The 16,924-nt window shown below is 41.7% G+C and overlaps 1 protein-coding gene across 2 annotated transcripts in view; it reads right to left on the reverse strand.

Moving 5' to 3' along the window:
• Positions 1-16,924, reverse strand: part of TMEM8B (transmembrane protein 8B) — a 2,953,746-nt gene that overhangs the window by 223,517 nt on the left and 2,713,305 nt on the right. The gene's annotated exons all lie outside the window — the stretch shown is intronic.

Genomic DNA, 16,924 nt, shown 5'->3' on the forward strand with positions numbered 1-16,924 from the left:
ACATCTGGCATCACCAATAAGATGCCCATAGGGTACTTCACTCCTTGCAAATCAATGGTACAGGTCACAAGTGGCTATGTGTGGAAGTCATGCTAACTGCATGGGTGGCCTACGCACTCACTGTGGATGGTTCTTTCTGCATTACAGGCCACCTGCAGTTGATAGAATAATGCCATTTGGAGTTTACATAGTTCTTTCCCAGCTCAATGTAACAGGCCTTTAATTAAATGCGGTTGCAGTCTAAGCTTCCCAGTAGCTCAGAGAAATTAGCTATAGCATAGAATTCCCACATGGTATTCCCTCTTTCCTCTATGGTACATGGGTACCCAATATGCTATTCTGCATTCTGAAACAGTGAAGTGTTCTCATGGCAGATGCCTGAGATATCCCCACTGTGTCTCCAGTAGGTCACTGAAAAGTCCATGTAGCTAGTATATGAAAAGCCAACTATACCCTGGTATCCACTGAGATAGATACTCCATGACTCCCACAAGGCAACCCATCAACCCATGAGCTTGACACATGTTCACCATGTCCTGCATGGCCTCCCTATCCACATATAAGCACTTAATAATATCAATGTCATGGAGTGCATGAAATGCGAAGGGCAGTCAGATGACACAGTGCTTCTGGAAGCAATGATGCACTCTGCAATGGCTTGTGGTGACAATGAGAGCCAGTTTCAAATAAACATTTGCTAGTGCAGCAGCACCCTTACATTTCTTTGCAAATTCTTAACAATGAACATAGAGAATCAGTGGTGTTCACTTCCATGGCATGCTCAATTTTGCGACTGCATTTATACGTTTCAGAATTGTTCCACCATCTTGATTTGCCATTTACGTTCACCAAGCCATTCATTTTATTAATGTTTTTTCATTATTGTATAATTACATAGCCAATAGCATATACCGTTAAACCCAGCTGACAGTACAGACGTTAAGGTGTAGCATTACTAACTGGTAAACCTGAGTTCAAAACCCGGTTGGAACACAACTGGGCAGCAACAGCATTTCTGCAGATCAAAGGCCTGACAATCTAGTTCCGTAATATGAAATGGAAACTTCACATAGTCACCAAGAGTTGATTTTAAGAGATTTGGGATGCATGGCTAGGCTTAAAAAGGTCTTTGTGATCATTAGCCTAGTAAAGATGACCAGCTGTGCTGCCTTTCATTTACAGCTAGTCGTATGTGTAACTTTGAATCAAACACACCCTGCACATGGCCTCTTGTCATGCAAATTCACTTACCATAATCTGGCAATGTTTTCTGAATTCCAGCTACTGCTCAGCACATATGCTAGACAACTGTGTACCTTGTGTTTTACAGAGAATGGGAAAAAGGCAGCTTGTCAATAAAAGGGCAGGCTAAAGTATCATATATTCATGAACATCATCTGAGATGTTTAGTCTGAAAGGACTTCATTAATTATTATATATTTGTTTGGTTAACTGCAAAGAACAGTATACATATTCTAAAGATTTGTTTTTTAAAACCTTTGTCTTTTGGAGGTGTTGGAGATCAGAGATGGTTGTGTCCTTAGCAATATGTACTGCAAGCAAGGCATAAATCATCTTGTGTAGTCTGTAATAGACAGGGTATAATGATAACTCTTCAAGGTTGTCTTATAGCTAAGAGTATTTAGATTTCTGATCTTATCACCATGGGTGCCGGAACCATAGAGCCAGAGGGAGGGGGATCCACTCCCCCCACACTTTTACAGCTGCAAGACCTGTGAGGAAAAATGAATGAAGTGGAGTTTTCATGCTAACATTGATTTGTGTGCAGAAGTTAAACTAACTAAACTAGCTGCTATTGTTCTCTTATTGCTCTGTGTTACAGGAGTTATGCTGCCGCTGTTCCGTTGGTACTGCCAGACCCTGGCAGTTAGTGTTACTCAGGCTCAAACAAGAGCCTAAATTCTCCACCCATGCCACCACTTGTGATTCAGGGATTTGAGTCCATAGCTCTCAACTGTCCAGATTTTCACAGAATATTTGGCTCACACTTTTGGTCTCTTCCTCTTAAAATTTGTGGTTTTCTGGCAAATCAGTGAGAATGTAATTCACTAAATAAAGATAGCTCTTTAAGTTTCAGTCTTCCTATCCTTCAGGAAACACATGATAACACAAAACACTTTATATTAGCAACTTTCTAAGATTATACAAGCAATATTTAAAATGTGTCCCTGGTTTTGGACCTTTGCCCCCCCCCCAAATTAATGTTGTCTTTTTCCAGATTTCTTGTGCTGCGAAGTTGAGAGATTTAGTTGAGTGTAAAATGGATTTTACAACAAGCTGAGAGTTTCAGGGGAAGAGAAGTTTAATGCTATTCATGTAAGCTGCTTGCATTGTTAGTGTTAGTAGCAGAGCAGGTAGTATACTTGATTTTTGAAGAAGAAGGCTGTGGGTTCTACTCCCATAGTATGCAGATGGATCACAGATATTCTACTGTGTTGCACTTTAAAGGGAGTGGATGCTGCAGTCCTATGAATGTTCTTCTTTGGATGAGTTACCTATTAACTATGAACCTGTCATCAGTTTGCCATCCATACCCCATTGCAAAATTACTAGCTTATCATTTTTTAATGTAGCATAGGCAATTTATTCTTCAAGGGCAACATGCACTTTATTTGTAGATGAAACAATGTAATATAAAGGTGTTTGCTAGCAGCAACCTCTTCTTTAATTATATATTCCTTCAATGTGGAATTATTTAGATGACTTACTTCTGCAGAGATTTTGCATATTTACTAATATTGGTAGATTGTAATGACAGAAGTTTGAGTGGCCTTTTATGGTCGAAATTTTCTGAAATGGGTATTTTTTTCATTATTGTTTCATACATTTTGTTTTGTTGCTTACTAGAAGACTGTTCCAAACTACAAATTCAAAACACATTCTAACAAGGGGTGCTGTATTATACAAGGAATATAATTTAATACATTCAGGTTAATACAACCAGGAAGGTGAATCAAAGAATGCAAACATGCATTCTTGCTCACAGGATGCAGGAGATCAAAATAAGGAAAGAGACCAGTCACCAATGGAGTCCCCCAGGGTTTGATGCTGAGACTTTCTCTGTTTGGTATATACAGCTCAAAAGTAAAAGGAAATACCAAAGGGCATTGGCTGACTAAGTTTGACATGACTGCAAACTAGGAGCAGTTATTGAATCCCCAAATGACTTAACCATCATGCAGGAAGGTTTGTCTCAAAAAATAACTGGTGTCAGAATTGTAAATTGAAACTAAAGTCCAAAAAATGCATTATCGTATCCTTTGAAAGTCATCTAATCCAGGGAACTGCCAAATTGACAATGCCTCCTGAGAACTGACCTAGTTGTTTGGTATTTGCGAACTTGTGTGTATAGTGACCTAACTTTTGACCAACATGTGCCCAGTGTCATAAGAAAGTCTTTCTATATTGCACAGCTTATAAACAAATTGATTGTGACTAGATCTAGAGATGTTATTGTCCCCGTTTACAAAGCCCTCATTAGGTCAATCATTTTGTATAATGCCTGCTTTGGCATTTATCTGTCCAGACCCATGCAACAATTGGAATACCCACAGAAATACCTTGCTAAAGGGATTCAAGTCCTAAACAATGTCTTTCATGGACCACCTCAAAGATTTATCACTATACTCAGTGTCCCACAGAGTGCTCAGAGGTGATGTCCTCCAACCTAATACAGATGGGCCTACTGAACATCAGCAACTCAAATGGCATCAGAAATACTCAGTCCAGGTATCTAAACTGAATGTTATGGAGAGGCGGATATATATCACAGAGGCTACAACTGTTCCAGAACATACTATCCATTCAAGTAAAACAAAGCTCGTCCCTGTCCATATTCAAATGCAACTTGGATCTAAGGATGGGTAATAGAAAATGTACTCCAGGATTGTCCCTTGTGCTACTAATGGATAGAGGCAGTTCCTAAATGCTGCATCCCTTACATGGGTCCCCTCAAATTATCTATAGTATGATCACATTTATTCTCACTAGGGCTAATATCCAATTATCAGCCATGGGATAGGTAAAACCAACCAGGAAATATTAATTCAAGCACCAAAAGGTAACTTGGTTAAGCTTAAATTGTCCTCCAGGTGAACCTATGTTGAGGTAGTAAATAGTTTTTAAAAATTGCTCTTTTTAGATCAGTAAGTGCCCCTTTCACCCCCCACCCCCCACCCCACCCCCCAGTCTTCAACAGTTTCCGGCACCTCTGCTTTTCACTAAGGAGCACACTGCATCTTTCTGGATGTGTAATATGTTTGGATAGATACACTAAAATGGGCATTATGTTCTATAACTGGTCTAAGAGTGCAGAGTATAGAGGAATGATACTTTCTTTTGAACTGGTTCATATAGCTTTAGTTATTAATTTGGATCAAGAGAAGGATTTCCTGACTATTGTTATTGTGTTGCTGCACTATCAAAAGATAGAGAGTTGTTTATGAAGGTGCTGAGGTCTCTGAGGACTGCATCAGTCTGGATTAGAATCCTGTCTATGGTGTAAGATGCTACACTTCTTTGAATTTAATTTAAGTCTGTTACTGATACAACACAGATCTGCATGGTTTATGATTTAACCCTTTCTGCAGTAACACAGTACAAGGAAATACAACACCCACCTTACAGTTATTGGCAAATCTAGCTACTAGCTGTATGTCTAAATTAGTGGTTTGCAGATCCAGGAAGTATGAGCTGAACAGAAAGGGTCTCAGCACTAAGCCCTGGGGAATGCCACTAGCCAACGTTTTGCTTCCTGGAGTGACATCTGCCACGTTAATTATATGGGTTCTGTCTGTCAGCCAGTTTTATATGTATTTATCAGTATAATTGTCTACATTTAGGCCTATAAACATATTTACAGTTCAACATGGGGAATAGTGCCAAAGACAATGAGTCACTGACTGTATTCTTATGACTGTAGCATCAATGATAATTTTCATATTTTGCGTTCTTACCACTCTATTATTAATGGCACTTAATATCTTTTTATGGTACTTTTGGTTAATGTTTATTTGAAGTTCGTCACTATTCTTTTCTGTGATTGGCTCACATCTTTGCCATTTATCCCAGGCTGTGCCTGAAAAGTGTCTTCAGGCAAGTATACATATCTAGCTAACAAATTTATGTATACATGTATAACTAACTGCCTACATAACGAAAGAAGTGAATAAATAAAGGCCTTAGACAAAACCAAGTAGGCTGTATAAATTGCATTGTTGCTAAGCATGCCTTCAGTGACATTCTCTTAGAAGTTTGTTGAAATTGAGTACACATTTCTATCCCACCCAACCCCCCCCCCCCAGCCGAAATCAAGCTAAAAAACATCTCAAAAGCTAACTACAACCTCTTAAGGGAGGGTATGTGTAGCTTCACTCCATCGCCCCCCTCACAGGATTTAGACAACTATGCTGAGCATTACACCAATACAGTTTACAAACACCTTTACAACTGCAGGGCAGGTGTAGACAAAAACAAACAAAGGTTGTGCCAAGGATGTGCCAAAGCCTCTGAATGATGCCTATGAGTAAATTCCCCCCAGGCCTACACAGACAGACTACATGAGGTCAGGCAGTGGGATGCTAGTTCTGAAGGTTAGGAAGTCAGAAACTAATATGTAGGTCAATCAAACCTACAACCTGTAGTACACTGATATGCCTCTAGTCAGCATGATAGGTTAGAATACAGAATGAAATGGAGTACCTGACATACCAGTACAGTCATTGCAAATGTGTACAATTATGTAGAAATGTAGAAACAACCAGGTGGGCCCCCCAATCCTGTGTAGAAATGTAGACATAGTCAGATGTGCCCCCCCAATCCTGTGTAGAAATGTAGAAACAGTCAGGTGTGCCCCCCCATCCTATGTAGAAATGTAGTAACAGTCAGGTGTGCCCCCCAATCCTGTGTAGAAATGTAGAAACAGTCAGTTGTGCCCCCCAATCCTATGTAGAAATGTAGAAACAGTCAGATGTGCCCCCCCAATCCTGTGTAGAAATGCAGAAACAGGTGTGCCCCCCCAATCCTGTGTATAAATGTAGAAACAGTCAGGTGTGCCCCCTCCCCCAAACCAGCACAGAGATGTAGTAACAGTCAGGTGTGCCCCCCCTCAATCATGTGTAGAAATGTAGAAATAGTCAGGTGCCCCCAAATCCTGTGTATAAATGTAAAAACAGTCAGGTGCCCCCGATCTTCTGTAGAAATGTAGAAATAGTCAGGCGTGTCCCCCCCAATTCTGTGTAGAAATGTAGAAACAGTCAGGTGTGCCCCCTCCCCCAATCCTGCGTAGAAATGTAGTAATAGTCAGGTGTGTCCCCTACCCCAATTCTGTGTAGAAAAGTAGAAACAGTCAGGTGTGCCCCCTCCCCCAATCCTGCATAGAAATGTAGTAATAGTCAGGTGTGCCCCTCCTACCCCAATCCTGTGTAGAAATGTAGAAACAGTCAGGTGTGCTCCCTCCAACACTACTTAGAAATGTAGTAACAGTCAGGTGTGCCCCCCCAATCTTATTTAGAAATGTAGTAATGGTCTGGTGTGCCCCCAATCCGATGTTCACATGTTGTAACAGTCAAGTGTGCCACCCCAATCCTGTGTAGAAATGTAGAAACAGTCAGGTGTGCCCCCCATTCCTATGTAGAAATGTAGAAACAGTAAGGTGTGCCCCTCCAATCCTGTGTAGAAATGTATAAATAGTCAGGTGTGCCCCCCAATCCTGTGTATAAATGTAGAAACAGTCAGGTGTGCCCCCTCCTCCAAACCAGCACAGAAATGTAGTAACAGTCAGGTGTGCTCCCCCCAAATCCTATGTAGAAATAAAGTTACATGCATGTGTAGGTATAATACCAGTGGAGCACAGATGCCCAGAGGTGGCCAAGGTAGCAGGATAGATATTAGCATTTGTACAATATGCAGGTATGTGTGTGTTAGGTTGGTGTGTGTTTCATATTGTGTGAGACTGGTCAATATGTATGCATGTTGAGGTATGACCTGGTGGCCATTGCCCACTACTGCTGATGACAGGGCCAAGTCCGCACATCTGCAGTGCCAAAGACAATTCTCACCAGTATAACACATGCTAGCAGTAAGCCATTGTAAATGTACGGTGTTAATATGTGTCACCATCTGAAACATTGAGATGGCATGGCTGTTGGGCTAGACATACGAGCAGTACACAGGGGAAAGTACCCTAGACATACAGTATATAATGTGTAATTGTGAAATGGATACACCCTTGGAATTGTACATACAGGTATGCATCACATTATCTGAGCCTGTAGTAGGGAATACCAGTGTCATCTGCCCAAACACTTGCAGATCACAAAGGTGATAGGACTGATGTATTGGGAAACAACTGCTCTACCTGCACATGCCAGCATAACTGGAATGCCCCATGCATATCTTTGTGTCAGATGTGAGTAGTGTCCATAGCACACATGCACCAAGCTCACCCAAATATTCCACAGGTACCTCTCTGGTCGTATCCCTGCTGTTGGGAATGGACACTATATGACCCCCACCTGTATATGGCAATAGCGAAAGAATGCAGCATGCAGTGCAGGTGTCCCATGCAGGTGTGTCCCTAGCTGTAGGTAGCACCCTGCCAGCATCCACACCACCTGATCAATACTGACAGAAAGTACTGGCATGAACACCTAACACACCTACCCTGTCACCCCAGGGGAATATACTGTATGGCAGTCTGAGACTGTATGATTGACAGAATGCAATGGCCTGCCACAGCTGGCCCTGCATCACCACCAAATGTCCTACAGGCCTCTGCCAAAGGCCTGTGTCTCACACGTACTGCCAATGCATGTTATGTCATGGACACCCAAATAAAAACATAACACACTCCACATAAGCCAGATGCAAGGCCATGTGGACAAACCAAAGTAACATGTCCACCATGTCCCACTGCATAAACTGTGGACCAACACCAAAACAGAGCTGTGATGAGGTGATAACCTTAGGGAAAGTATCAGAGAATGTATGTATAATGTATGGAAGATGATATAATAATAGAGGGGGGGTGGGAGCATGGGCAGCATGGAATGTGCAAGGTCCGACACACAGCCATGTGCACACACTATCCCTGGTTGCAAACACATAAATGGGTGGCTACAAACCTGTCCGTACACCACAATAGGGGTAATGTACCAACTTATGGCCCCTGCCTTTGGGTACCCTGTGTGAATCTGTACAGCTGTGAGGTATTGCCACAGCAAGATAAGGCCATACTGTCATGTCGATGGATGTACAAGTATGGGGTCTTCTGCCAGCACTGTACCAAGGTGCTGAACCGAATACAGAGACCCAGCAGCAAGTGTCTGCAGCTCCCTCCAGATTGGCATAACTTTCCATGAATATGTAGGCATTTGTCCACAATACCGGGCAAAGCTGCATTCACCCTTGTTCCCCAGGACATGACTGTGAGCAAGAATGACCACCTGACAGTACTTGAGGATATAAAACATCACAGTGTATAACAGTAGGGTTCTTATCAGCAGACCGAAGACGCATGTTTCCGAATGCATCTTGTTCAAACTGAAAACACTGAAATGACAAAATATCAAAGCGGCATGTAAGCGAATTCTTTCCCTGGGAAAGAATTAGCTTGGCCGCTTCGGTAGTTTGCCATTTTCGGCACTGTAGTGCAGTCTCGGAGTTGGTATATTTAAGTAGGGGGGTTGTGGGGGTGATGAAGCCCCCCACTTAATGTTATATTTTAAAGTGTTTTCTTTCTTTTTTTTTTTGTTGGAACAGCGATTTTTTTCCCTTGGAAAAAAATCACTGTTCTGACAGTTTGGTTGTGTAAGCTTTTGCTTACATGGGGTTGATTAATCACCGTTCGCTTACCTGTGTGTTCGGTGATCTAATATAGACCCTAATAGTACACATGTCCGAATATCTCTGCTAACACCAGTACCATGTAGCAGAAGCAGCACAGATACAATCACCTACAGTACACACTATCCCTTGCACAGTTTGACCACATATTGCCAAATGATCTACAGATACCCTGCAAAAACAGTTTGCTACCTGCAAGTGTACAACACAAAGGTCTGCACTGGAGTACAAACTACCTGGAGTGGATCCACACATTCAATAAGAAGGGCATACATAAATGATGGTTTATTAACTAATTAATTAAGGATATGGTTTGTTATATAAAGGTTGAGTGGGTTATTATTCATTGTTCTGAGGAAGTCCCTGCAAGTGGGAAGAATGCTCTAAACCTCTGTGAATAAAGATTGTACCCTGCAGTTGCTGTGTCATACTGTGCTTGTGTGGTTCTGTATTCCTGACTGCCAAGTGTGTCAATGTGTGTGAGTCCCTGAGAGAGTGTGGCTGTATTGACGCTGACACCTGTCCATGCGGACAGGCACCTGTACTACACCTACTGTATTGGTACCATATCAATGTTGCAGCTGTCACTCACCATCACATATACATTTGGAGAGCTCCTCAACATGTAAGCTATGCGGCACATTCAAAAACTGCATAGACATGTGATAGCAATACATAGTCAGGGGTTTGATATCCTATACTGGTAGGTGTGTGACACAAACATGCTTAGGTTGTACTCTCCCACCCCCTCCATGGCTTGTCTTTGCTTCTGTCTGCTTCTCTCACTCCCTCTCTGGTGGATGTGGAGAACTAAACCTGCTTTGCTTAGGCAGCAGCATGTGTTTTGTAAGTGATGCTCATTATCAGCTGATGGCCTCTGCATGAATTGCAGCCCTCCTCTAGCTGATTGCATGTGGAACAGCTGTGGTAACAGTCCCATAACCAATTGCATGGAAACACACTCCAATATCTAGGAACATCATGTTGGTGTTTGGCCTTTACATTCACTGTGAGCAGGACCTAGATCTGGTGTTTGGCAAACAGCATCACAGATGGATTGGGGATTCACCTCTAACAACATATACTGTGGACACAGGCCAACACACTGGAGGGGGATGTGCCTGACATGACTACAGAATGTAAGTGTTGCTATTATGCATTTGGAGTAAGGTTTGTTTAACAGGATGTGTGTGGATATGGCTGGTCTACATCTTTTAATACCTGTCATGACAGTGCTATGTTTCTTATGAAACCCCCATCTGTAGGGTCATCTGCAGACTGGGCAGTGTGTGTTGCCTTTTGTTTCTTGTGTTACTCACAGAGCACCTATCTGTGAACTGCAGAAGCATAGTTTGAGGATTGCAGTCAGTACATGGTGACAGCCATGAGAGTTACTGATTTCATATCCCTCATAGGACATATGTCACAACAAACCCTGTTACAACAGTAAATGTATGCGGTTATCACAGCAACATATCAATATTGGCCCTGTGTATGTGCCTCCAGCCACAACTCTGTCAATCGTTGTACATATCTCATGCAGTAAGAGGTGCATATGTTCTGTACACCATAATTTATTGACATTATATCTGATAACAAGCTGGTGAGATATCAGACTGCTACACATGTTATGTATAGTAGGGGTTATATGTGAGGACATAACCTGGGCATTCTGTGGTTGTGTGTACAGTAATGAGGTCTGTGTACATATGGTGATTGTTGACAGTGTGTGTATTGTGAATATGAACCTTGGCCTGTGTACAAACTGTGGTAGATGTCATTGTTCTTGGTCCTGTTTTATCTGATGTAATATGCTGCTCGACTGTATGTTACCCTATCGGCTTACATGTTTGTAGGGCCAAACATACACGTCCCATACCGCAGACAGGCATCAGACCACACTGTGTAGTGGCCCAGTATATGTAGGGTTAGTGTGTGAATGGCACATATGAGGATGGTGTTGATCAGATAGTCCATATACTGCAATATTATGCTAGCTTACCATATGTGGCTGTGGCTGTGTTCACATTGGTTGTGGTTATGCACTTTTACACAGATGTCTGTTATTCTGTGCTGTGACATGTCGGTAGAGCCTGCTATATAAGCAGGTGCATGTGTATTCCCCCATAAGAAATATAGGCCAGTGTTGTGGCAGTCTTCCTGTAGCCTGCATAGTGCTTTGTTACATGCCTAGTAGCTTAGTGTACTTACCCAATGTGATGTTATGTCCAGATACTTGCCAGATGTACTGCTGCCAGGCCACCATAACAGTCATGTATGTCCGGCAAAGCAGTGGAATGCTGTACAGATGTATATCACTAATTAGTGGGTAGTATGCGGCCATGGCACCGCTGTACCAGCGGTTATTATGCATTAGGATAGACAGGGGACTGTGAATGCATAACCTATCGAGGCAAATGTATACCAGTATTTACGTGATATATGCATCTACATGGCTGTTAACATCCACATTGTTAGGCTTGGTCCACATGTCTTGCACTAAGTGGTTCTGCATATACCTCTGGACTGAGCAACAACACGGACCAAATGAGCAAAGTAAGTAAAATCAGTGCTCCGGTCCACAAATGAATAATCCACAAAGCTTTATTCCAAATGAAAAGTGAAGCGCTTTTCGTCTACCCTGCCAGTTTGGTAGACTTCATCAGACAAATCAGCTGTGCAAAACAATTGAGTTAAATACATTTTTTTAAAATAAGATTGACATGACAACCAGCCTATGATGATTACAATACACAAAAGTCTAAGTAACAACAGAACTTACTGGCCAAAGTAGTTTCAGGATGCTCCTCACTCTAAATTCTCTACCTATTTAATTATACTATACATATAAAATACAAAAAAATCTGTAAAAATAGTCATAAAATGTATCAATTGACACTTTCCAAATACTTAAAAACTAATAAATATAATTTAACGCAAAAGACTTTTCAGTTTTAAAATACATAACAGTGAAGTGATTTTGTTCAAATCTGGATCTGTGTAAGAATTTAATCTTAACTGCTATATTAATTCACACTTTTCTAAAAGAAGTTGGTAGGGGCCACCTTTTAAAACTGGGGTGACTTGATCTATTACCCTAAACAAGAAACTGTGGGTGGGGTTTTCATTACAATGCCTAGCCAGTGCATTTAAACTGTTTTTCTTTCTAATATTGTATACATGTTCATATATCCTATCTCTCAGCCTTTTGTCAGTCTTCCCTATGTAAAACGCTGGGCATAGCTGGCAGGAAGCCAGGTACACCACTGCTTTGGAATTACAGTTGTACCTACCCCTCGTCTGATATTTCATTTTGCCCACACTGAAATTTGATCCTGTTGAAATGAATTTACAGTAGTTACATGATTCACATTTGTAAGTACCCATTATTCTGTGCGAGATACTTACTTCTGCCTCCACAAAATTCTTTAAATTTCTACCTCTTTTAAAAATTGAAGTCGGGCAATTTACCAACTTCTCAATTAGTCCCTTCTTAAAATACAGTAAAAATTCCGGCTGTACTCAGTGGCATATCGCTTACTCAGAGGTGATCTCTGCCTGACGTACAACTCAGAATTGATGGACATGCTCCACCTAAAGAAATCCAAGTCACTGCGAGCCACGCGCTCTAGTTAGCTAAACCTCGCCACAACAATAAATAGAACATGCTGGAGGGATAGATTCCTGTCACAGAGACTCCACATGCTTTGGAACAAAATTCCTAACTACATTAGGCAGAGCCCCTCACTAACACTCTTCAAGAGAAGCCTTGACGAGTGGATGGGTAACAGAAAATACACCCCTGGGATCAATTCATTGGGTCTGCTTGACAGAGGCTCAGTTAAGTAATCAGTGGGGCGGTGGCTGACACACTCTGGCTAGGCTTAAAAATGCCCTCGGGTAGATAGCCTAGTACCTACCTATAAACCTATGATATATATATATATATATATATATATATATATATATATATATATATATATATATAGACATATAGATGTAGACTATATATTTATAGATGAATGCATTTGTATGTATAGATGTATATATTTATATATATATATATATATATATATATATATATATATATATATTTCTATATATATCTATTTCTTCATATATAGATATGTTATATCTATTTAGACAGTAATATATACACACACACACACACACACACACACACACACACACACACACACACACACACACACACACACACACACACACACACACATACATCTGCATGTTGAATTTCCTGTACTGTTGAATGACTGGGCTGGCTGATATGTTTGTGAAAACATCAGAGTTTTTTATAAATATATATATGTATATATATATATATATATATATATATATATATATATATATATATATATATCTTTGGCTATGGTGTGCAGGGTCTTGGGTTCGAGCATTGCAAAGGCTGATTATTTTGTTGCTGGACAGAACAAGGGCTGTTGGATACAGAGTGATTAAGGCAATTTTAAGCAGTTGTAAGTGGGTTTGCTTGGGTTTCCGCGGAGGTAAGCACTGCTAATTTCTGGTTACAATTTCTTATACTGATTTAGCTTCTCAATTGCTTAACCTGTGTAGGCATTGCTTACCCCCATACAAACAGGCTTAAACCCACTTACCGCTGCTTAAAAGTGCTTACTCCTGCTACCCCCATGCTAATTTCTTTAAAAGAAAAGAAAAAAAGGGTTGATAGGAAAGTGGTGAAAAAGGGGCACAAAGAAGGAAAGACAGTGGGGGAAATAGCTAGGGATGTGCAGGAGGGTGTAGGGAAGGTCCATAGCTGCCCATTTCTTCTACAGCAACAGCTGTGCATATACACTGAATTTGGAGATAGATTTGGACACTCAAACCCCTGAGAGAGGGGTGAGGGCAACAATAATATGCTGTGATGCCAATTAGACCAGATTGCCTGTATCCAGTGGACACATGTATGAAATGGACAGCTATGTATGGGGCGATATTTTTGGGGGGAACAGATTGCCCTTTTCTTTTTTTTTTCAGGTGAGAGTGAGATGTTGGGGATTGATAGTAGGTATATTTGGGGAGGTAGTTTGGGTAGGCTAACAGACAAGACAAACAAGACCCACACAGGGGCGGTATATGACACATGTGGGGGTAAACACTTTGATGGGGAGGGGTGTTGGGAAATCAGATGCCCATGAGTCCCCTAGTGGAAACAGTGAGACTGAGATCCCCACCCATGGGCAGTCACCACTGCACCTTCACAGCCTCGAAGGTAGCTGTGCTGGGAATTGAGTCGGTGACCCAGGCCGACCCTCTAGTTGTGACACACGGCCCTCGAGCTGGCGTAGAAGATCTCCAAAACTGCTAACTGAGCTCTCTATGCACCACAATGTGGACCTGGTGATGGGTGACAGGTTCCTGTCCGAGCCTGTTCCTGGGGGGGGGTGAGCCCCATCCCCTGAGGTGATTCCACCCGAAGGTGGTGCAGGACCAATGGATGAGGAGGTCCTGTGTTGGGCCCCAGACGTGCTGGTGACTGGTGCCATGGCCAGGTGAGGTGGGTCTGTTGGGACCCACATTCCCATACGTGCTATGGTATTTACGGTGTATCAACATATGTGGGTTATTAACAGTCAACACATTCCAGGATTAGGTATAACAGCATGCATAGATATTGCCATTAACCCAGACACCAGATATGGAACAGTTGCATAGCAAATGGAACACATGCATATATGGGACCACAATGGTAATAACAACAGCATGCAGGTACATTGATGGCATCATTCAACCAATGTTGGAGTATTTCAACATAGCACATGCATAGAAAAATATTGAAATAATTATCAACCAAGCGGACATATGTCCCAACATAGCAGTGGAGTCATTACGTACCAGTTGGTGTGGGTATTTAGTGTATTGTTGTAGATATGCTGTGGGGAGGGAGATGTCAGTTAACAACTAGTATATTCCTGTAGTTCGCATTACTTTCCTAGTCATTGCTGTTATCTGTACCTTACAAGTATTACTATACTACCCTATTGCCTTAGTTTGGACAGTGATATGGCTGTCATCTATATACATGAACTGGTTTTACCTGCAGTATACACCTCTTACCTGGTATACCTGTGGAGGAATTGTTTAACACTAACTGTTTCTACACATACTCCCAGATTCCAGGTTGATGTTATGCACATAACTGTCTATCTCTTTTTGCACAGACTCTGGCCATGTCTTGACCACATGCAGGTGAGCTGGGACATATGTAGACTATTGCCCTCTTCAACCTTTAGTGACTTACAACACTCTTATACAGGATTTCATACACAGTTATATTATGTAGCACAGTGTGGGTGACAGTAATCAGTGATACCTTATTATTCAGAGCAACTGCAACACTCACAATTCCATACAATACCACAGTAAACAGTACCAGTACAGGGTATCAAGCTTTTATTTCTCGACACAGTGTTCTTATCTGACGTACCTGTGGCAGCAATGTTTGTTAGCACTACCTGAATGTTGCCACACAAAGTACCAGATTTCACATTAATATTATGCACATACATCTCACTGTGTTACTGTACACACGCTGGTCACAGCTTGACAACATGGGGGTGTAGATAGGACATACTTGGCTTATTACTCTCAAAACAGTTTGGGGAGTTGCTAGAGTGACAGGTTTGTTCTTATAGATGTGTAACAATCAGTTGCATTTCTTGTTTGCTGCCTATACATCTGCGATCATCCCACTGATATCCCAGGGGGACAGAGTGACAGGCAGCAGATATGGGTCAATTTACTGGACATTCTGGACATATTTGTACAGTTGTGGGGTATGATTTTGTATGCAGGCTACTACCACTCCCAAGATTCGAACCATGTCTGTGTGTGCTAAAAGTACAACAGTTCACATCTCAGTTGTGTGTGCTATTCGGGTTGTGTTGTCTGGCTTTTCAATGTTTTCCGTCTATGTGTCTCTCAGTTGTACTAAATGACCTCTGGGGATTACACCAGTCATATACAAACATTCCTACACATTCTATTTATGTTGCACAGTGTGGGTAACAGTGCGTAATACAACAGTACTATTACGGGATTGCAAATCTACATTACCATATGATACTAGAGTATACACATGCAGTCCAGCAGTTAGACCTTTATTGTCAGGCTATTATGCTTTTATTTACATACAAACTATATGAGACTCTTCCTGCCATATTTTCCGGTGTATGCTGCACTTGCCTTAAACAATATAGGTTTTATACTGGCAATTAACTTACTAATACTTTTAGATTTATTTCCTATGACAGTACATGCAAGAGTATTACTAACCTGCCTCACATCGTAACCTCTGCAGGTGACATCCATGGGCCTCCTGGTTCATGGCCAGCTCACTTGCCACTGTGAAGGACATAAGAAGAATATTTAGCCATAGCTATCCATAATATACATGAGCTGGCAATTATTAAACAGGTAGTGGAGTGAAACTTACACACAGCTGGGACAACCCCTGCCGTCCTAGCCTCTTGGATCCACTAATCCAAGAGATCCCCTTTTCACCGCTTCAGGTCACCATAGAGATGCCTGACCTGCTCATCAGTTCGGGGTATGCCAGTGGCACTGGTGAGGTCACAGGCGAGTTGGTCCCAGGCTTTTGGCTTATATTGGGAACCCTGCTACTGGCTCTGCAACAGTCTCTGCTCATGGTCTTTGACAAGGAGTTTTGCCATGACTCTGGACTTCTAGATGCCCCAGAGCTGCACCCAAAAGCACACTCCATCTCCCCTTCCTGACATGGTGCCTGCAAGGAGAAGCTACAACCAGCTGTGAAATGTATTCCTGCCTGTTGGGTTTAAGTAGGGCTGATTTCTCACACTTTGCTATGACTGGACGGTTTTGCAAAGGCTAAGCTATGGGCAAACCTGCTTACCTAAGGTTGGCAGTGTTTAAAGGGGTATACCACTGGGCAAATTGAGTTAGCTGGCCTACACATTGCATACACTTACTAAGCTGGCCTGTGCAATACTTAGCATTGCTTAATATTTACTTTGCATTATATTTGCTTTTTGGCATTGAT

Source organism: Protopterus annectens, chromosome 1.part1 (assembly GCF_019279795.1).
Source record: "Protopterus annectens isolate FY-2018-M chromosome 1.part1, PAN1.0, whole genome shotgun sequence".
NCBI classification, from domain to species: Eukaryota; Metazoa; Chordata; order Ceratodontiformes; family Protopteridae; genus Protopterus; species Protopterus annectens.